Raw genomic sequence first — 22393 nt, 5'->3', positions numbered from 1 at the left:
GTTTTTTTTCCTTCGGATGTTGGCCCAAACTTGTCTCGTATACACACCGGTCACACAAAGTTGGTCAAAATTTCCGAACGTCAAGAGCGCGGTGACGTAACAACATGTACGACGAGCCAAGAAAAATGAAGTTCAATAGCCAGTGCTGCTCTTCTGCTTGATTCTAAGCATGCGTGGCACTTTGTGCGTTGGAATCGTATACACACGATCGGAATTTGCGCGAACGGATTTTGTAGTTGGAAAATTTGAGAACCAGATCTCAAATTTTGCGCAACGGAAATTCCGATGGAATCTGTCCGATGGAGCTCACACACGGTCGGAATTTCCAAAAACAAGGTCCTTTCACGCGTTTTCGATCGGAAAATCCTATCCTGTGCACAGGGCATAAGTCTAGCCTAATGCAACTCATTGGGGTGGATTTACTAAAGGCGAATATACTTTGACCTTTGCAAGTTGCTCCAGAGATTAACCACCTCAATACCGGCCACTAACACCCCTTTCCTGCCCAGGCCAATTTTCAGCTTTCAGCGCTGTCGCTGTTTAAATGACAATTGCGCGGTCATCCTTCACTGTACCCAAACAGAATTTTTATCATTTTGTTCCCACAAATAGAGCTTTCTTTTGGTGGTATTTGATCACCTCTGGGGTTTTTAGTTTTTTGCTAAACATAAAAAAAGACCTAAAATTTTGAAAAAAAAAAGTTTTTCTTTTGTTTCTGTTACAAAAATTTTTAAATAAGTAGGTTTTCTCCTTCACTGATGGGCACTGATAAGGCGGCACCAATGAGGTGGCACTCATGGGCACTGACGATGGGCAGTGATAGGTGGCACTGATATGCAACACCCATGGCCATTGATGGGCGGCACTGATGGGCACTCATGGGTGGCACTGGTGGGCACTGATGGGCACTGATAGGCAACACTGATGGGCACTGAGAGGCTGCACTGATGGGTACTTATGGGTGGCACTGATATGCAACACTCATGGCCATTGATAGGCGGCACTGATGGGCACTCATGGATGGCACTGGTGGGCACTGATGGGCACTGATAGGCAACACTGATGGGCACTGAGAGGCTGCACTGATGGGTACTTATGGGTGGCACTGATATGCAACACTCATGGCCATTGATGGGCGGCACTGATGGGCACTCATGGATGGCACTGGTGGGCACTGATGGGCACTGATAGGCAACACTGATGGGCACTGAGAGGCTGCACTGATGGGTACTTATGGGTGGCACTGATAGGCGGCACTGCTGGGCACTGATACGTGGCACTGATGGACGCTGATATGCAACACTGATAAATGGCATTGATAGGCATCACTGATGGCACTGGCAGGCATTGGGGATGGGCACTCATTGGCAGCTGCCTGGGCATTGATTGACTTTTCCCGGGTGGTCTATGGTGGCATACCTGGTGGTCCAGTGTGGTGGCAATCCCTGGTGGTCTTGGCGGCATCCTGGAAGTCCTGGGTGGGCATCCAAGGGGGGCATGCGCTGATAAACAATCAGCATAGACCCCCTCTGTCAGTAGAGCAGCTGATCTACTAGCACCTGTCAGACGCGAGTGAGGAAAAGCCAATCAACGGCACTTCCTGTTTACATCGTGATCAGCCGTGATTGGACAAGGCTGATCACGTGGTAAAGAGCCTTCGTTAGAGGCTCTTTACCGAGACTGGTGTAGCGGTGTGTCAGACTGACAAACCACACCACCAATGCGCCCCCCCCCCCCCCCCCCACGGGCGCGAGAGAGCGGTCGCTCTGGAGGGCCGTCATATGACGTCCACCCAGAACGAGACCCGCATTTGACGGCCGGCGGGCAGGAAGAGGTTAATAAATGAGGTGAAGCTGCACTTTGCAAAGAATGACCAATCACGTGCAAGGAAAATTATATATAGAAAAAACAGCTTTTTTGCTTGCACATGATTGGACAATGGAAGTCAGTAGCATTCACCTCATTTAGGGGCTACTTCACACCATACAAATGTCCTCCAGATCTATTCCGGATGCATTTCTGCGTTTTTGATGCGTTCCAGATACTTCTTTTCCTTCTTTTTTTCTTCTTCTTCCTGTTTTTTTTTTTTACTGTACCCCATGCGTTTTGATGCTTTCTGATGCATTCCTGTGCATTTTTGTGTTTTACCGCGTTCCAGTCAGTTCTGTGCAGAAAAAATGCAGCACGTTCTACTTTTTTTTTTTCTGGAACCGGAACACACTGGAACTGCAGTGTGTCCGCCCCTGGTGTGAACTATGCCATCCATGGAACCTACTTTCTATGCATTTTGGATGCAGGAAAAAAAAAAGCACTGGAACGCATGTAGTGTAATCTAGCTCTTAGGCCCCTTTCACACTGATGCGCTTTTGCTGCGCTAAAATATACCTTTCCAGCGTGAACAAAAAAAAAGTGCATGAAAATGATTTCCTCTTTAAATCCTATGTAACTGTTTGTGTTTTGAAAAGTCCTGCATGCTGCATCTTCAAAAGCACACCAAAAACGCCCCTCCCATTGATTTCTATAGGAAACGCACCAGAAACGTAAAGAAAACGCATAAAAAAAGGCACCCGTGGTGCCTTTTTTGAGTCATATGTCCAAGTTTCACAGGTGCATGCTGGGAGACAAGAATTCAGAAAACGCACCAAAAAACACATTGAAAATGCTTTAAAAATGCGATATTTTAAAGTGCACCAGTGTCGAAGAGCCCTTGCTGAGCTCGGTGGCAACTGCACTTGCAAAGTGCACAGTCTATGGGGTTGATTTACTAAAGGCAAATAGATGGTGAACTCCGCAAAAGTGCAGTTGCTCCAGAGCTTAGTAAATGAGGAGAAGCTCTGCTGACTTCCGTCATCCAATCACGTGCAAGCAAAAATTATATATATTTTTCTCCTTGCATGTAATTGGTTACTCTTTGCAAGGTGAAGCTTTACCTCATTTACTAATCTCTGGAGCAACTGCAACTTGCAGAGTGCACAGTCTATTTGCCTTTAGTAAATCAGCCCCTATTTGCCTTTAATAAATCCACCCCAATGAGGCGAAGAGCTTCATAGATTATAATGGTGACTAGTAATCCTGCGCTGTTAGCGCGCTCTGATCCTGCATTGTAGCGCACATAGAACGTTCGATGTGATCGGGGCCTTGGATTGAACCTGGAGGGGGCAGTGAGAAGCAGCGCAGTGAAAGTGAATAGCATCCTCTCCTCCTCTGCTTACATCACAGCAGAGCCTCGGCCGCCGTCTTCTCTCTCTCCTCATTAACTGCTGCCTCTCCCTGCAGTCTGTGTGCTGCTCAGTCCTCACAGCCTGCAGCATCCTCTGTTCCTGAGGACACAGGCAGAGCACAGGGACACAGGGACACAGGGACACAGGGACTGAGAGCTGCCAGCCTCCTCCGTCTGCAATCCTCTGGGAGAACACACCTGCTACACTGGATTTGGCAGCAGAGCGATCGATGCTTTTGCCATGAAGTTTCAGTGCTGGGGACGCAGCAGCAGCAGACAGGGCATCTTTAGGGCAGAGCCCCATCGTCCCTACATGTCACCGTACCCTGTCCTCAGCTGAGACGGTAAGCGGGCATTGTTCTTCTGGGTTTATTCCGTGTCAGCCTGACAACGATCGTATACGGCATTCCTGGGCGCTCACGCATCATCAGTGCTGAGGATGTTCAGGATTTCAAGGCAGAGACTATAGAACTGTGAGGATGGAGCTGAGATATATATATATACCTATACATATATAGAGATAGAGAGAGAGAGAGAGAGAGAGATGGTACAGGAGAGAGGGCGAGAGAGGGAGAATAGAAAAGAGAGAGATGGAGATGGATAGAGATAGGGAGAATACAAAATTGGAAAGGAGAAAGAAAGAGAGAATTAAATAGAGAGGGAGAAAGAAAAGAGAGGGAGAAAGGAAAGAGAGAGAGAGAGAGAGAGAGAGAGAGAGAGAGAGAGAGAGAGAGAGAGGGAGTAAAAAAGAATAAAAGGGATAAAGAAGTAAAGAACAATAGAATAAAAGAGAGAGAGAGAGAGGGAGAATAAAAAAAGAGAGAAGGGGAGAGAGAGAGGAGAGAGAGAAGGAGATGGATAGAGATAGGGAGAATTAACAAAAGGGAAAGGGGAGAGAAAGAGAGAATTAAATAGTGAGGGACAAGGGAGAGAGAGAGAGAGAGAGAGAGAGAGAGAGAGAAATAATGAAAAAAGAGAGAGAAAGAGAGAATAAAAAAGAAAGGAGAAGACGATAGAATAAAAGAGGGGGGGGGGGATAAAAAAAGAGAGAATTAGAGAGAGAGGAGGACATGATTAGACATAGGAAGAATGAAAAAAATGGAAAGGAGAGAGAAAGAGGGAATTAAATAGAGAGAGAGGGAGAGAGAGAAAGAGGGAATTGAATAGAGAGAGATGGAGAGAGAAAGAAGGAATGAAAAAAAGAGAGAGAGAAAGAGAAAGTAAAAAAAGAGAGAGTAAGAAGGAGAAAATGAAAAGAGAGAGAGAGTGAATATAACGCAATGCAAGGCATATTATATTATATTATATTATATTATATTATATTATATCTTTGCAAGTTAAAAATGCAATAACTAAAAGCAGAAGGAGAAAGGAGAGAAAGAGAAAATAAAGAAGAAAGAGAGAGCGAGAGAAAGAAGGAGAGAAAGATAAAATAAAAAAAGAGAGCGAAAGAGAGAGCATGAAATAGATGAAGAGAGAATTAAAAAGAGAGAATGAGATAGAAAGATAGATAGATAGATAGATAGATAGATAGATAGATAGATAGATAGATAGATAGATAGATAGATAGATAGATAGATAGAGACAGAAGGAGAGAGCGAATAACAAAAAGGGGGAAAAAAGACAGTAAAGAGAGAAAGAAATAAAGAGGGGTTAAAAAGAGAGAGAATGAGAGAGAGAGAGAGAGAGAGAGAGACAGAGAAAATAAAAAAAAGAGAGAATGCAATACAAGACATATTATGCATGTGTTTGCAAGTTTAAAAAATGCACTAATTTAAGTAAAAGGAAAAAGGAGAGAAGAAAAAGAAGAAAAAGAGAGAAACAGAAAAGGAGAGAAAGATAGAATAAAAAGAGAAAGAATAAAAGATAGGGAAAGAGAGAGAATGAGGTAGATAGAGAGATAGGGAATTAAAAAGAGAGAGGATGAGATTGATAGAGAGATAGATGGAGAGAGAGAATAAGAGAGATAGAGATAAGGAGACAAATAAAAAAAAAGAAAGAAAATAAAAGAGACAGAGAAAATGAGAGAGAATAAAAAAGTGAGAGCGAAGGAATGAGAGAAGGAGAGAGAGAAGTAGAGAATAAAAGAAGTAAAAAAGCGAGGGAGAATGAGAGTGATTTAGAGGGAGAGAGAGAAAGATGTATAGAAAGACATATATAAAGAAATAGTGAGAGAGACACAGAGGAACGAGAGACATAAAGAGAGAGAGCAAAAGGGAGAGAGATATGAGAAGAAATATTCTGAGATTTAACATTTTGAAACTCTAAGATGTAATATTCTATGGGGTTGATTTACTAAAACCGGAGAGTGCAAAATCTGGTGCAGCTGTGCATGATAGCCAATCGGTTTCCAGGTTTTATTGTCAAAGCTTAATTGAACGTATTGAAGCTAGAAGCTGATTGGCTACCTTATACAGCTGCACCAGATTTTGCACTCTCTAGTTTTAGTAAACCAACCCCTATCTTGTGGATTTTGTGCCCGGCAGTGATCTGTCATTGTATATTGGATCCCTCCTGAATGTACTAATAGGGAATATGACAAGTGTGAGTCGGTGTTATTTTCTAGTACACAGCTAGTAGGAGGTTTTGTTCGATGAAAAAACTTTCCATCTTCAGGAATAATGACATATTTACCTGCTATGGGCACAATGATGCTAAACTCTATTGGGCTGGGGCTCCATACACTATGAAAATCTGATTGTATGATTGCATAACTAGGAATCTTCAATGACCAGTCCTGGTATCTTCCATGATCGTCCATGTTGGCTCCCTCTCTCCCAACCACTACGCAGCAGCCATGCCTGATAATGATTTTTCCCGGTCTGTGTGATTGGTCCATATCTCTTCTATAGTGTTACGGGTCTGGTAGAGCATCCACAAGACAGAAGAATAATTTGTGGGTGAGATTCCAATGAATGATGAACAATCTGCATGTAGCCCCGCCTCCCTGTCATTCACAAAGCATTAGTGGCCACTGCTGATGATATGAAAGCCGTATCATTTTTTATTGAATTGGATAAAGCCCAATAAACTTTCAGTTTAAATCACCTGCTTACGTTCCTGGTGCATCAAGACAAAATGTGTGCACATTTTTACAGTTTTCTTTAGAAAACAACCACAGCCAGGGTAAAAAGAAGCCTGTCCCCTGCCAGCATGCTGCAGAGAAGGACCCTTGCCCTTGTGTGGAAGCAGCAGTCTCTCTGAATAGGCCCGTTACCCTCCCTGCCCCCCCTACACACACACATACACTGAATGAGAGCTAGAGTTCTCCAATCAGCAGGAAGCATGAGATTTGCTGATTGCAGAGCCGATAGGTTTAACACAGCAAGGGGTGTGTCAGATCTCTGCATAAAGACCACTGCTTCCACAGTGCATGTTTTTTTAAAGAAAATGTATCCTGCCAGCATGCTACAGCGAAGGATCCTTGCTCTCGCTCTGCGGAATCAGCAGTCTCTCTGCCGAGGTCCAACATACCCCCGGGATTTTACATACTTTTTTTTTTAGGATTTGTGCATCTATCCTCCAAATAGAGAGAGGACCCCGAGGTGTGATCCCCCAGGGGGCGTGTCCATAACAGCCTAAACCAGTGATGGCAAAGCTTGGTGCCCCAAATGTTTTGGAACTACATGTCCCATGATGCTCTTGCACTCTGCAGTGTAGTTGAGCATGATGGGAAATGTAGTTCCAAAACATCTGGGGTGCCAAGGTTCGCCATCACTGGCCTAGGCTCGTAGGAAATAGGTTGGTCTCCACTGTCCATCGTTTGACTTAGAGGATGAGCGACGCTGGACCTCAGAGTGATAAGTCAACAAAGTGACCTCGGCAAGGAGAACCTGGTAATTATAAAATTGCAAAGCAACACCTTTGAACTTTAAAGTCAGTAACTGGACAGCGAAGAACGAATGAAAGTGAGGAGTCCGAGATGTCTGCTCCCGATCCTCTATCCTGCTTCTAAAAGCCCAATCGAACTTTCAACTTAGATCAGCTAAATACATTCCTGGGCCATCAGAACAAAAGAACTGCAAAATCCATTTTTTTTTTGTTTTTTTTAGAAAGCAGCCGCAGAGTAAAAAAGCCTTTGCCCTGCCAGCAGCTGCAAAGAAGGACCCCTACTTTATGTGGAAGCAGTGGTCTCTCTGCAGAAGTCCAACACACCCTCCCCCACTCAGTCAGATTTCTCTAATAAGCAGAGGTTTTTAGACATGTGCAGAGTGAAAACATTTGTTTTGTTTCGGATTGAGTTGTTACGTTACTAATTTCGTTGCATTTGTAACGAAATTCGTTTAGTGTTGTCTATTGATTTTTGACTGGATTTGAATTTTTCCATTGGAGTCAAAGTATTCAAATTGAATTCAAAGTATTGAGAAAGGAGCGAACTGGCATGTTCCGAAGCGTGTTACCTCAAACGCGTTACCCCCCTTTCGAAAGACGGCTTTATTCTTTCTACTTTATTCTAATCTATTCTATTACATTTTTCCTATTCTATTCTATTCTTTTCTACTCTATTCTATTCTTTTATTTTCTATCCTCTGTTCTATTCTTTTCTATTCTATCCTTTTCTATTCTGTTCTATTGTATTATTTTCTATTCTATTATTTTGTTTTCTAGGCTATACTTTTATTTTCTATTCTATTTTATTCTGTTTTATTCTTTCCTCTTCTTTTCTAAATTCAAATTTTGGGAGACGGTTATATTCTAATAGCAATATGTTTACATTTCAAATTTGATTTCGAGTTTGATTTTGTTTTCAAATTTATGCAAAAAAGGAGAAAGGCTGGTGCCATGGAAGTCGGCTAAAACATATTTTTATTATTGCATGTGAACAACAGTGAAAAAGAAAGCCAACACGTTTCGGCTGCCTGACCATGATTAAGGCCTGACGGCCGAAACACGTTGGCTTTTTTTGACTGTTGTTCACATGCAATAATAAAACTAGGTTTTAGCCGACTTCCATGGCACCAGCCTTTCTCCTTTTTTTGCATGGACTATATGGAGGTTTACAGAGACTTCACAGGCTGAGTTCTGTGTACTTTAGGCTCACCAGTCTTTGCACAGGCGGTAGTAGCTCGGATGCACCTGTTCTTGTTTTCAAATTTGTTTTTCGAATTCGAAATAATGAAAAACGCATCCGAATTTCGATTCGGAATGAAACAAACCACACTTGTCTAAACATCATAACATTTGCTGAGTGGGGAGCTCTAGATCTGACTCAGCAAAGGCAGTGTCAGACCTCTGCAGAGAGATTGCTGCTTCTACTCAGAGAGCAAGAATTATGCTGGCAGGGGATAGGCTTTTTTAACCCAGATGTGGCGACTTTCTGGAGAAAATAAAACTGTAAGACTTTGCAAAGCTTTTGTTTTGATGCCTCTGGAATGTGTTTAGCTGATTTAAACTGGAAGTTTGTGAGGGCTTTAATGGCGAGTGAGATTTTCAGAGAGGTCACAATCTGGTACAGACCAACATTCGCCTCTTTTCTGTCCTCGGTGTAGCTGATAATCTGTCAGCGGTTTGCGGTTTCCTCACAGTGTAAATTCCTGAACGGCGATGCGACTTGTTACAATAAACAGGGAGAAGGAGGATTTGGCTGCCGAGATTTGTCATTGTTCCTTTCACACGCCGGGAACCCGGCTACATTCCCGGGGAGGGCCGGGACATCGACCTGCCTAAAGATTCATACAAAGAGTTTTGTTTTGGGACTGTGCTATACCTCACTGTCATACCTCCCAACTGTCCCTGATTTCGTGGGACTGTCCCGCTGTCCCTCTTTCCTCCTCATTTGTCCTCATTTTGGTCTGATCTATATAGTTTTATATAAAATGTACTTTTTATGTTTCAAAAATTGTTTCCCAGCGCTAAACCTTTCATCCAAATTCTAAATTGCTACATTTGTATATTTCAAAAGCCAATATAAAGGAATAATAGTGGTAAAAAAAAGCACTTGTGGGTTTAACATTTTTTTTTTTTTCTATATTTCACCTTTAATGGGGTGTGGCAGGGGGGCGTGTCCTATGCCTACATACTTTTTGCGAAAAGGTGTCCCTCAATCCCATCTCAAAATGTTAGGAGGTATGCTCACAGTAGAGATTGCGGCTATTTTTGATGTTTTAGTTATTTTTGAACAATAGCGCAGTTTTATATGTTTTTGTTTACATCTACCTGCCTGGCCAGCCTCCAATCTGTCCTCACATTGGAGGCCACTTAACCTTTTCACGCCCGCGCTTTAGCTGAAAAATGGCTACAGCGAGGGCCCAAATTGCCAGGAGGTGGCCCATGTACGTCCTCCTGTGCATGCGCTCTGCGATCAGCGATCCAATGACAGCTGATCACATGATGTAAACAGAAGCCGGTAGTCTGCTTTTTTTTCCTTCCGCTGAAAGCGTGAGGAGAAAAAAAATACACGGATTACCAGCTTGTGTAAACAGGACCTCGGTCCCATACATAGGAAGCAACTGCTACTAACTAGTGCCCAGCAGTGCCACCTACCGGTGCCAGCCAGTGCCACCTACCACTGCCACCTACCAGTGAATATCGGTACTGCTAAGCAGTGCCCACCAGTGCCACCTATCAGTGCCCACCAGTGCCACCTATCAGTGCCCACCAGTGCTGCCAATTAGTGCCCATCAGTGCCTCGTCATCAGTGCCACCTATCAGTGCTGCCTATCAGTGTCACCCACCAGTGCCACCTATCAGTGCCCATCAGTGCCACCTATCAATGCCGTCTATCAGTGCTACTTATCAGCGCCTTCTGTGCAGCATATCAGTGCCACCTATAAGTGCCGCCTATCAGTGCCCATCAGTGCTGCCAATTAGAGCCCATCAGTGCCTTATCATCAGTGCCACCTATCAAGGCTGCCTATCAGTGTCACCCACCAGTGACCATCAGTGCCTCATCATCAGTGCCACCTATCAGTGCTGTCTATCATTGTCACCCACCAGTGCCCATTCGTGCCACCTATCAATGCTGTCTATCAGTGCCACCTATCAGCGCCCTTCAGTGCGCATAATAATGCCCATCGGTGCCACCTATCAGTGCCCATTAGTGCCGCCTACCAGTGCCCATCAGTGCTGTCAATCAGTGCCTCATCATCAGTGCCACCTATCAGTGCTGTCTATCATTGTCACCCACCAGTGCCCATTCGTGCCACCTATCAATGCTGTCTATCAGTGCCACCTATCAGCGCCCTTCAGTGCGCATAATAATGCCCATCGGTGCCACCTATCAGTGCCCATTAGTGCCGCCTACCAGTGCCCATCAGTGCTGTCAATCAGTGCCTTATCATCAGTGTCACCTATCAGTGCTACCTATCTGGTGCCCATCAGTGCCACCTATCAGTGCCCATCAGTGCCACTTATAAGTGCCGCCTATCAGTGCTGCCAATTAGAGCCCATCAGTGCCTTATCATCAGTACCACCTATCAAGGCTGCCTATCAGTGTCACCCACCAGTGACCATCAGTGCCTCATCATCAGTGCCACCTATCAGTGCTGTCTATCATTGTCACCCACCAGTGCCACCTATCAGTGCCCATTCGTGCCACCTATCAATGCTGTCTATCAGTGCCACCTATCAGCGCCCTTCAGTGCTGCATATTAATGCCCATCGGTGCCACCTATCAGTGCCCATTAGTGCCGCCTACCAGTGCCCATCAGTGCTGTCAATCAGTGCCTTATCATCAGTGCCACCTATCAGTGCTACCTATCAGTGGCCATCAGTGCCACCTATCAATGCTATTTATCAGTGCAACCTATTAGCCTCATCAGTGCCCACAAGTGCAACCTCATCAGTGACCATCAGTGCCACCTATCAGTGCCCATTAGTGAAGGAGAAAAAATACCTTATAACAAACTATGAAAACTGTTTTTTTTTAAGCAAAAATTAGTGATGATTAAATACCGTCAAAAGAAAGCTCTATTTGTGTGAAAAAAAATTATAAAAATGTAATTTGAGTACAGTGTTGCATGACCGCGCAATTGTCATTCAAGGTGTGACAGCGCTGAAAGCTGAAAATTGGCCTGGGCAGGAAGGGGGGAAAGTGCCCGGTAAGCAAATGGTTAATGATATGAGAATCTGATCGGGTCGTATCGGAATGTTGGAAGGTCGGTTTTTGTAGGAAGAGATTTTCGGGAATTGTGTAAGCTCTGTGTATGGCTCTCCCATTGTGTTGGGTACATAGAATTCAGCACTCAGCTTCTCTCTGAATTATTGGATCACAGTTCAGCATGAATTTGTGTTTTGTATTATTTTAAGTTACGCAGTAAAACATCCGGAATGATTCATTTAGGTTATTATTGTGAGCGGATCTCGTTTTCATTGAAATCTAAAACATTCCCTGAAAAAACTACATTTCCTGTAATGACGATTCTATTAATAATGATATATCTGTACAAAGTGAGTGATTGTAGACATCAACTTCTTCCTGTGTACAGATTTATTTAAAAAAAAAATAATGATAACCATGTGCAGTAATCCATAGCAGCCAATAAGTAATAACCTCTTTATAGATTTCCCTGCAGCCAATCAGAAATCACCAATTTATAGATCTCCTTGCAGCCAATCAGAAATAACATCCTTTCAGATCTCCCTATACCCAATGGGAAATAACCAATTTAGAGGGCTCCCTGCAGCCAGTCAGAAAAAAAATCAGTTTATAGATCTCCCTGCAACCAATCAGAAATAACTTCCTTTCAGATCTCCCTACAGCCAATGAGAAATAACCAATGTATAGATCTCTGTAATGAGCCCCTTGCTCGCTCTATTCCACTTAGAACTACAGCTATGTGCCATTCTAACCCAGTTGTGATAGCTCAGAACAAACACCAGGCAGGCTGTATGTAAGTTCAAACAGGAATCTCTTTTATTGAGGAATACAGGCTCTTTTATACAATAAAAGAGGAGGTGCGTACCTCCGGCTCATATTACTCTGAACATACACCTGTGACCAGAAACCTAATTAACATGGGCTAATTAACTAATCCCTTTAGACAGCCTAGATGACTCAGACATGACCTTTAGGCCAGACTGGCCGTCTTGTAGCTCAGAAAACCCAATCAACATTATCACAATAGCAGAGTTAATTAACACAAACAACAATGGGGATCTAATGACTCTTAGATCCCATACTAGAGACTTATTTACAATACACATTCTAGCAGGCAACAGACAGACAGGTGTCTGGAATTGACACCAGCATCTCCTAACAGTATTTGTCCCAGCATTATGAATCAGCCACTATTTCTAATATGGCAAATCCAGGGTCCCCAGAGTCTGTGTGTCCTGGGGGACCAGGACCCGAATCCACAGTAATACCACCTCAAGGGTCCCCAGGCATACAGCTCACAAAGAGCACCGTTCCCCCAAATGCCAGGGCCCACGATCGATCGGCAAGAGGCTAGCTTTCAGTCTCCTCCAAAAGTCTCTCTCCCGGCTAGGTCTGTCACATTTCTCCCCTTTCGGCAGGAGACTAACACAGGAGGAGACCCCAGACGGGTTGACTCTGAAGTTAGTCAGTAGTTCCAGTCCTCTAATGCCTGTACCCACACAGTACCCCAAACAAATTGTTCCAAACAAAGCATTACTCACCCAGCCAACCTCTGCCTCTCTCAGAAAACATATCTGCCGCTGGGGAGAGACCTGGACTGGCCCTTCCCCCTGGAGTCCTTTCTGCCACTGGAGAGAAGACAGGGTGTCTGGGCTCACTCCGTCATGCTGTTGGGGATCTGAACCGGCTGCCCAGCATCCCTGGGGTATACAGGTGGAGACTGAAGTCCCATCCACCTTCACAGGAAATCCATCCTCTGTTAGTTGAGGGCAGAGTCCAGCAGTACTCGGCCCTGTTGCCAGCCCTTCTGCTGGAAACCCCACACCATCAGCTCCGGCTAACTGTTGGGGAGGGAGGCGGAAGCCTCCCCGAAACTCGGTAGTTGTTGCCGGTGCTGGGCAGAGGTTGGTTGCACTCTGCCCTGTTGCCAGCACTTCTGCTGGGGACTCCGCATCCTCCGCTCCAGCTAACCATTGGGGCAGGAGGCTGGCTTCCTCCACTCCCAAACTGTGTAGCTGCCATTGGGGAGGTGAGCCGGCTGCTTCCATTTCCATTCCCATCATCTGGATGTTGGGACGATATGTCTGTGGTACTGTCTCCCAGGTGCACGGATCTTTGCTGGGGAGGAAAGACCACTTCCTCCACCCTGGCCAACTGTTGGGGAGGGACGATGAACACCTCCTCTCCCTTCTCCCCCTGTATCCTGATCTGCTGCTGGGAAGTGACCACCTCCTTCTCACCCTAAGCCTCCGGAACCGCCGCAGGTGTAGGGCAGAGATCTTGAACCCTCTGTCCGGTTGCCAGCGCTTCAGCTGGGGAAGTTCCTTGTAACTTCACAGATACTTCTGTTGGTGCTGGACAGAACACAGTGAAGTTTGGCCCTAATAACAGCTCTTCTTCTGCTGGAGGCTCACCAGGTTGTTCTTCCTCAGCAGAAAAGTCTATCAAATCCCCTGTCTCTGCAACTGGTGTCTGGGGATAAAGGTTCACCATCTCCTCTCCGTGGAACCCAGAAGATGCTATCAGTGCTGGGCAGAGGTTAGCAGAGCTCTGCCCTGTTGTCAGCACTTCAGGTTTGGGGACGGCAATCTTCAGATTTTCCACTGCCGATTCTCTGGCATGCTGCTGGACAGGCACATTCCTCCATCCAAGATCATCCCATGCAGAAACAGGATCATCAAGGTCAGTCAGCACTTGCTGCATCCGCCATAAAACCTCCGCCTCCCTAGCTGTGGGGGCAGGTTGGCAAAGCACACTGTTCACTGCCACATTGTCAACTCTTCAGCCAGGATTTCAGGGTTGTCAACTGGTATTTCCTGATAGTCCCAGGTAAAGGGAGCCCCACCCTGCTGCTGAGCAGAGTCTAGTAGCTGTCTGTAGGCAATCTCAAGCTCCCATTCCTGAAGGGCCAGAAACTCCAAATCTTCCTGTGCCCAGTGCACTTCTGAGACATTCAGTCTTCGCTCTCTGTGCTCCATTATTTCCTCCAAACGCCACTCCCGATCACTCCCAAAGTCAGGGTCCCCGGACAGCCTCCAGTATAACAATCCCAGGCCATCGTAGTCAAAGCCTTCCGTGGGGCTGTCATCCGCTGTCCACGAGCACACTTGGGCTACATACCACCGGAGGGCTCTGTAGCTCTCGTCCAACTGCATTTCTGCCCGGATCAGCCTGCTTAACTCGGCTGTCCACTCCTGGTTCGGCTGTTCCCCCAATAACAGCATTCGCACTTCATACTGCGACCAGTACCTTACATGGATGGAGGGGAGAACTTTTCCCTGGTTTCGCTGCTCACGGGCTAGCGCTTCCTTCCAGAGTTTGCAGCGGATATAATCAAACCATCCTAGCAGGACCTGCTCTGATACTGGTCCTCTGTGCTGTATCTGCATCTCTCGCAACCTCCTTATGAATTCCTCTTCCATGGTGGCTGGTGTCTGTACCTCTCCTCTCCTGCTATCTGGACCTTGGATCCAGGTGTTGGTTTGGATGTGTTCACAACAAGGAAGCATGATCCCACCATTCCCTCCACGGCTCTCAAGTAAGTCTTTCAGCGTGGCTCTCCTGCAGGCTGCATAGCTGGCCATTCACTGTGGTGGTTTGGAGTGTCCCAGTAACTGGAGAGCAAATCCCACTGCTGCCACCAATGTAACGAGCTCCTTGCTCGCTCTATTCCACTCTCCCGACACGCCTCTGCAGCTATAGAATCAGATTGCAGATCGCAACATCTGATTGTTCGGTCATCCAATGCTCCGGGATTAGAACTACAGCTATGTGCCATTCTAACCCAGTTGTGATAGCTCAGAACAAACACCAGGCAGGCTGTATGTAAGTTCAAACAGGAATCTCTTTTATTGAGGAATACAGGCTCTTTTATACAATAAAAGAGGAGGTGCGTACCTCCGGCTCATATTACTCTGAACATACACCTGTGACCAGAAACCTAATTAACATGGGCTAATTAACTAATCCCTTTAGACAGCCTAGATGACTCAGACATGACCTTTAAGCCAGACTGGCCGTCTTGTAGCTCAGGAAACCCAATCAACATTATCACAATAGCAGAGTTAATTAACACAAACAACAATGGGGATCTAATGACTCTTAGATCTCATACTAGAGACTTATTTACAATACACATTCTAGCAGGCAACAGACAGACAGGTGCTGGAATTGACATCAGCATCTCCTAACAGTATTTCTCCCAGCATTATGAATCAGCCACTATTTCTAATATGGCAAATCCAGGGTCCCCAGAGTCTGTGTGTCCTGGGGGACCAGGACCCGAATCCACAGTAATACCACCTCAAGGGTCCCCAGGCATACAGCTCACAAAGAGCACTGTTCCCCCAAATGCCAGGGCCCACGATCGATCGGCAAGAGGCTAGCATTCAGTCCCCTCCAAAAGTCTCTCTTCCGGCTAGGTCTGTCACAATCTCCCTGCAACCAATCAAAAACAACCAATTTATAGATTAGAAATAATCTGTTTAAAGATCTCCCTGCAACCAATCAGAAATAACTTATTTACAGATCTCCCTAAAGCCAATCAAATACAACCAATTCATAGATCGCCATGCAGCCAGTAAAAAAATAAACCCTTTTCAGTTCTCCTTACAGCCAATCAGAAAAAAAACTAGGTCTCATTGCAGCCAATCAGAAATAACAAAGTTAAAGATCTCCCTGCATCCAATCAGAAATAACCAATTTATAGATCTCCCTGCAGCCAATCAAAAGCAACCAATTTAAAGATCTCCCTGCAGACAATCAAAATGAGAAATAACCAATTTATAGATCTCCCTGTAACCAATCAAAAACAACCAATTTATAGATCAGAAATAATCCGTTTATAGATCCCCCTGCAACCAATCAGAAATTTTCAGATCTCCCTACAGCCAATCAAATACAACCATTTTATGGATCTCCCTGCAGCCAATCAGAAATAACCAATTCATAGATCTCCATGCAGCCAGTAAAAAAATAAACCCTTTTCAGTTCTTCCTACAGCCAATCAGAAAAAAACTAACCAATTTATAGATCTCCCTGCAGCCAATCAAAAGCAACCAATTTAAAGATCTCCCTGCAACCAATCAGAAAAAAAACTATTTATAGATCTCCATAACTGTTAGCTCTGTGTATGGCTCTCCCATTCTCTCTGAATTATTGAATCACAGTTCAGCATGAATTTGTGTTTTGTATTATTTTAAGATACGCAGTAAAACATCCGGAATGATTCATTTAGGTTATTATTGTGAGCGGATCTCGTTTTCATTCTAAAATCTAAAACATTCCTTGAAATAACTACATTTCCTGTAAAGACGATTTTATTGATAATGATATATCTGTACAAAGTGAGTGATTGTAGATATAACCAATTTTTCAGATCTCCCTGCAGCCAATCAGAAATAACCAATTTAAAGATCTCCCTGCAGCCAATCAGAAATAACCAATTTAAAGATCTCCCTGCAGCCAATCAGAAATAACCAATTTATAAATCTCCCTGCAGCCAATCAGAAATAACCAATTTATAGATCTCCCTGCAGCCATTCAGAAATGATCAGTTTACAGATTTCACTACAGCCAATCCTAAATAATCTCTTTATCGATCTCCCTGCATTCAAGCAAAACACGATTGGCCGCTGTAGCTCGCTGCGCTCAGACGTTCAGCATGACTCCATTTGCGATGGTGGTGATGTTAAGTTGATGTGGGTGTCAGTGATGTCACAAGTAATAGCTGAGCTCGGGGGTCATTCCTCCCCCTCTCTCCTGACAGTCAGGGCAGTTTAATTATCTTGTGATGTGCAGAGGGTGACAACCTCTGGGGATCGGTGACACTGAGCATAATAAGGACGCAGTTCAGCCTGGAGACAATCTGCCAGGTAGTGACAGCCGAGGCTGAGCCGCAGTTTGGTCCACGTCTCCGGATGCTCCAGACAGACACATTATAAAGCCGTGTCAGGCATATTGTAACAGTGAACTGAGGATGCTTTGCAGGAAACACTGCAGCTGTGCTAAAGACCAGAAGCCCAATAAATTCACAATTAAGTAGAACTCCAGCCACAGCGTTTTTTTTTTTTAGTTTTTGCATAGAATGGAGAAGGTTTAGGACCTCTGTTAGGTCTTTATTTCTGTCTATGTCCCCGCCAGGGAGATTCACTCCTACTTCCTGTTCCAATGACACAACAGGGGAAATTCCCTTAGTGAGGACACAGCAACAAACATCTCATGAGGTTCTCACCTTCTTCTTTGTTACTGGTAGTGTAATGTGTGTCTATTGGAGATGTTCCATTTATTTACTGTCCCAGTCAGTGGCGGCCCGCCCATTAGGGGCACAGGGGCGGCGCCCCCCTAATCCATGCTACATACAGGGCACCGGACGCATGGATTTCAATGGGGTTTTGTTTTTTTTAAGCACATGACTAGAGCCTGAGGCTCTAATTGGCTTCAAAAAAGGGTGGGCTCGGGGCGCAGAGCACTGCGCCCCGAGCCCACCCAGTCGTGTGACATTAGTGAATTAATATTTGCTATTGTCTTCCTGCTTCTCCTCCTAGCCAATCAGGAAGCGGGTCCTGAGACCCGACTGGCCAGGAAATCTTAGGAATGATTGCCGCCGTCCGTCTCCCGCAGGAAGGGGAGGTTAGGTTTGTTTGCCCCCCCCCAAAAAAAAATATTGAGCACCAGCTGCCACTGGTCCCAGTAGTGTAGAATTCTCCCCAGGAGGGACACAGGCAGCAGTAAAAACCCTACAGGGGTTCTAATTCTTTCCTATTCTAATTAAAAACTTTTTCAAAAGTTTTGACTAGTTCTACTTTGATTTAAATTTTAAACCTTATGTTGCAGTCAGAATCAGCAGGTTTTTCACAGTGCTTCTAAGCAGGACCGTGGCTCTGCAGCTAGAACTCCAGAGGTGTTTGACAAGGGGGGGGTGGGGGTCTTGCCAGAGAGGGACCCTCCTTGCAAAGCACCTTGTCCCCATGTTAATGAGAACAAGGGCCTCTTCCCGACAACCCTGGCCTGGTGACTGTTGGGGGTGGGGATCTGTGGGGGGGGGGGGGGGTCCTGGAATGTAGAAGCCCTAACAAAAAAGGGGCACCCAGATACCACCTTTTCCCCATGTGAATGAGCAAGGGAAACATACAGTTCTGTGAAAAAGTATTTGCCCCCTTCCTGATTTTTTAAATTTTTTTTGCATATTTGTCACACTTAAATGATTCAGATCAAATTTTATTAATACACAAAGATAATCCGAGTAAACTCAAAATGCAGTTTTTAAATGATGATTTCAATTATTAAGGGAAATAAGCTGTCCAAACCTGCCTGACCCTGTGTGAAAAAGTAATTGCCCCCTAAACTTAATAGCTGGTTGTACCACCCTTGGCACCAACAGCTGCAATCAAGCATTTGCGATAACTGCCAATGAGTCTTTCACATTGCTGTGGAGCAATTTTGGCTCACCGTTCTTTGCAGAATTGTTTTAATTCAGCCACATTGGAGGGTTTTCCAGCAATGAACGGCTTTGTTTAAGGTCATGCCACAGCATCTCAATTGGATTTAAAGCGGGGTTCCACCCAAATTTTGAACAATATCTGTATGTATTCTCTTCCTTGCCTAGATGCTGACATGCCGTTTAAAAAAAATTTAAATCGCCGTAATTACCTTTTATTTTTCTATTTTTCTATTTGCACTTCCTGGTTCTCCTCCCGTGGGAGTAGGCGTGTTTCTAGCCTCTCCCAGACTCCTGGGAGCTAGTCTCAGGCTTCCCAGGATGCCACTGAGCATGTGCGGGAATGAGCGGTGAATGCTGGGAGCACAGCATTCACCACATCCAGGAAATAAATGCTTGTGGGCTTCAAATGCCCACAATGAAGATGGAAACCGCCTGCAGTGAATAATATAAGTTATTCTTTCCGACGAAATCTGACACAGGCGGACATATTACACACAATATGTGAGTATGTAATGCTGAGAAGAAAAGTTTGTGAATTAACTCAAAAAAAAAAAAACGATAGATAGGTGGACCCCCGCTTTAAGTCAGGACTTTGATTAGGCCACTCCAAAGCCTTGATTTTGTTTTTTTTAGCCATTCAGAGGTGGACTTGCTGGTGTGTTTCCGATCTTTGTCCTGCTGCATAACCCGAGTGAGCTTGAGGTCAGGAACCGATGGTGGGACATTCTCTTTCAGGATTTTCTGGTAGAGCGCAGAATTCATGGCTCCTTCAATTATGGCAAGTCGTCCAGGTTCTGAAGCTACCCCAGATCATCACACTACCATCACTATGTGTGATTGTTGGTTTGATGTTCTTTTTATGAAATGCTGTGTTAGTTTTACGCCAGATATAACGGGACGCACACCTTCCAAAAAGCTCAACTTTCGTCTCATCAGTCCACAGAATATTTGCCCAAAAGTCTTGGGGATAATCAAGATGTTTTTTGGTAAATGTCAAATGACCCTTTGTGTGCTTTTTGGTCAGCAGTGGCTTTCGCCTCGGAACTCCACCATGGACGCCATTTTTGCCCAGTCTCTTTCTTATTGAATTATGAACATTGACCTTACCTGAGACAAGTGAGGCCTGCAGTTCTTTAGATGTTGTTCTGGGTTCTTTTATGGCCTCCTGGATGGGTCGGGGTTGTCCTCTTGGAGTCATTTTGGCCGGTCAGCCACTCCTGGGAAGGTTCCCCATTGTTCCAAGTTTTCTCCATTTGTAGATAATGGCTCTCCCCGTGGTTCACTGGAGTCCCAAAGCCTTAGACATGGCTTTGTAACCCTTTCCAGAATGATACATGTCATGTTTTTCAACTGTTCTTGAATTTCTTTAGATCGCGGCATTATGTGTTGCTTTTTTAGATCTTTTAGTGTGCTTCACTTTGTCAGACAGTTTCTATTTAAAGAGGAACTGCAGTCTGCTCACATAATTTATAATAAAAACATCTTTGCCATTCTTAAGCTTCCCTCCAACCACTTTGCATATTATTTTATATATATATATACTGTGATTCTGTACTTGCCAAATATGCTGCAGAAATCTCCATCCACTGAGTCTGGCTGCAGCCATTTTAACTGTGGGCAGCTGAAGCTGCTGCCTGTTCACTTCCTGGATTTACACAGACACACAGAGGCACACCTCTGGCTCTGCACCTTTCATTGGCCCTCTTATGACTCACCCCCCCCCCCTTCCTGTCAAACTCTCACGAGAGTGAGAGAGAGAGCGCTGTGCATGTTTTTATAAGCCTAGCCTAATGACCAGACAAGAAACAGGAAGTGGGCTGTAGAAGGTATACACTGGCAGAAAAAAAATATTTTTAAGTTAAAGAGAAGGTCCGCCCACCGCTGCAAAAATTAAAAGCCAGCAGCTGCACATACTGCAGCTGCTGACTTTTAATAATTGGACACTTACCTGTCCTGGAGTCCAGCGATGTCGGCACCGCAGCTGATGTTTCCATCAGCTGTTGGGTGCATGCCGCCTCCATTGCGAGTAAGGGAACCCGGCATTGTAGCCTTTGGGCTTTACGCTGGGAACCCTACTGCGCATGCGCGAGGCTCTGCTCCTCTTTGCACCTACTGGCCTGGCGACAGGGGGAGGGGGAGGGAGGAGGAGTGACCCCCAGCCGTGATGTCATTACCTGCGGCTGAGGCTCCCAGAAGTGTGGAAAGCATACCTGTGAAAGACAGGTATGCTGCCCCCCCCCCAAAAAAAGGTGCCAAATGTGGCACTGGAGGGGGGGAGGAGTACAATGAGCGGAAGTTCCACTTTTGGGTGGAACTCCGCCTTTAAAACAAAAAGGGCAGAAGATTTAATAGATGGAAAGATGAAAAAATGACTGAAGTGATTTCTTGATTCAACAGGTCTGGTAGTAATCAGGCCTGGGCGTGGCAAGTGAAATTTAAGCTTTCCAAAAAATGTGGTTAATCACAGTTCATTCATGATTTAACAAGGAGGGGAAATAACTGTTCACAGCACTATAGTACCCCTTCTTAGTCGCACAAAAAATGTAAAGTGCAAATAAAAACGCAAACCAGTTTTTGATGAGTCCTTTAAAAAAAAAAGCCCCACAATGTATGGTAGATCTGCACCAATCATGATGCCCGACGTCAACCAAATGCAATAACGCCACTCGCCGAACCACACCTCCCTGAGCTATCATCCGCATTATATGGGAAGGGGCGGGGATAATGGTGACATCATTGCCCTATTATGGCCATAACCAAATGTGGGCAATCCTATTGCCCAAATATAACCATGTAGCCATATTTAGGCAATGATGTTACCCCCTATCCCCACCCCTTTGCTTACTGTACGTGACTGGGGAGTTAGAGCAATGTAAGTTAATGGGCTAAATCATGTGAGTGCTGGGTAAGGATGCGGCGGGTGCCAGCACCCGCTGCTTCCTTAGCAATCATTGATACCAGGAAGCTGTCACCTTTGATCATGCTTAAAATTCAGAATAAACACTCAGCTCATCCCTAGTGGTCCACCCAGCAGCACGGACAAGGTGATAGAGTCTCCTTAAGGCTGGATTCAGACCTACCCACCTCTGTTCTTGAGAATTTTTTTTTCAGGGTAGGTGAGTTGACATGCACTGCCATTCAAAAACTCCTAGATCTCATGCACATGGGTACACCGAGTTATAAAATGTAAGACGCGGCTGCAGGGGCGGACTGACCATTCGGGCTCTCGGGCACTGCCCGAGGGCCCCATGCCACTAGGGGGCCCCATCAGGGTTGCCAGCCTCAATAAAACCGGGGACAGTCTGTAAAAATCTGTGTTTTTTTTTTAAATCCCAAGATTATAACTGCCCAGCCTCTCCAGTACCTTTTCAGTGTGTGTGTGTGTGTGTGTATTCTGTGTGTGTATACTGTGTGTGTGTGTATATTGTGTGTGTGTGTGTGTGTGTGTGTATATACTGTGTGGCCCCATAATCTATTGCCTGGGGGCCCCATAATATCCTATTGCCCGGGGGGCCCCATAATCTCCTTTTGCCCGGGTGCCCCATAGTCTTCTCCTATTGCCTGGGGACCCCATAATCTCCTATTGCCCGGGGGCCCCATGAGTTGTCAGTCTGCCCCTGCGCGGCTGTATTTTGGTGCCCTGGAGCCACAGGTGTTGCGTACAGCCGTGTGTACATATGGCTGAATTTTACGT

At 45.2% G+C, this 22393-nt stretch overlaps 1 protein-coding gene across 3 annotated transcripts in view; it reads left to right on the top strand.

Moving 5' to 3' along the window:
* Positions 1 to 22393, top strand: part of OSBPL5 (oxysterol binding protein like 5) — a 209883-nt gene that overhangs the window by 25325 nt on the left and 162165 nt on the right. Inside the window, exon 1 of one of the 3 annotated variants that reach the window (XM_073604156.1) lies at positions 3178 to 3564. The exons of the other annotated variants lie outside the window; for them this stretch is intronic. The gene's annotated coding sequence lies outside the window, so the exon portion shown is untranslated. Of the gene's footprint in view, positions 1 to 3177; positions 3565 to 22393 lie in introns of those variants that run through there. 3 annotated transcript variants of the gene reach the window in all.

Source organism: Aquarana catesbeiana, linkage group LG11 (assembly GCF_042186555.1).
Source record: "Aquarana catesbeiana isolate 2022-GZ linkage group LG11, ASM4218655v1, whole genome shotgun sequence".
In the NCBI taxonomy this organism is placed as follows: Eukaryota; Metazoa; Chordata; class Amphibia; order Anura; family Ranidae; genus Aquarana; species Aquarana catesbeiana.
The sequence above is the reverse complement of the archived record's forward strand: the minus strand, read 5'-3'. Positions and strand labels throughout refer to the sequence as shown.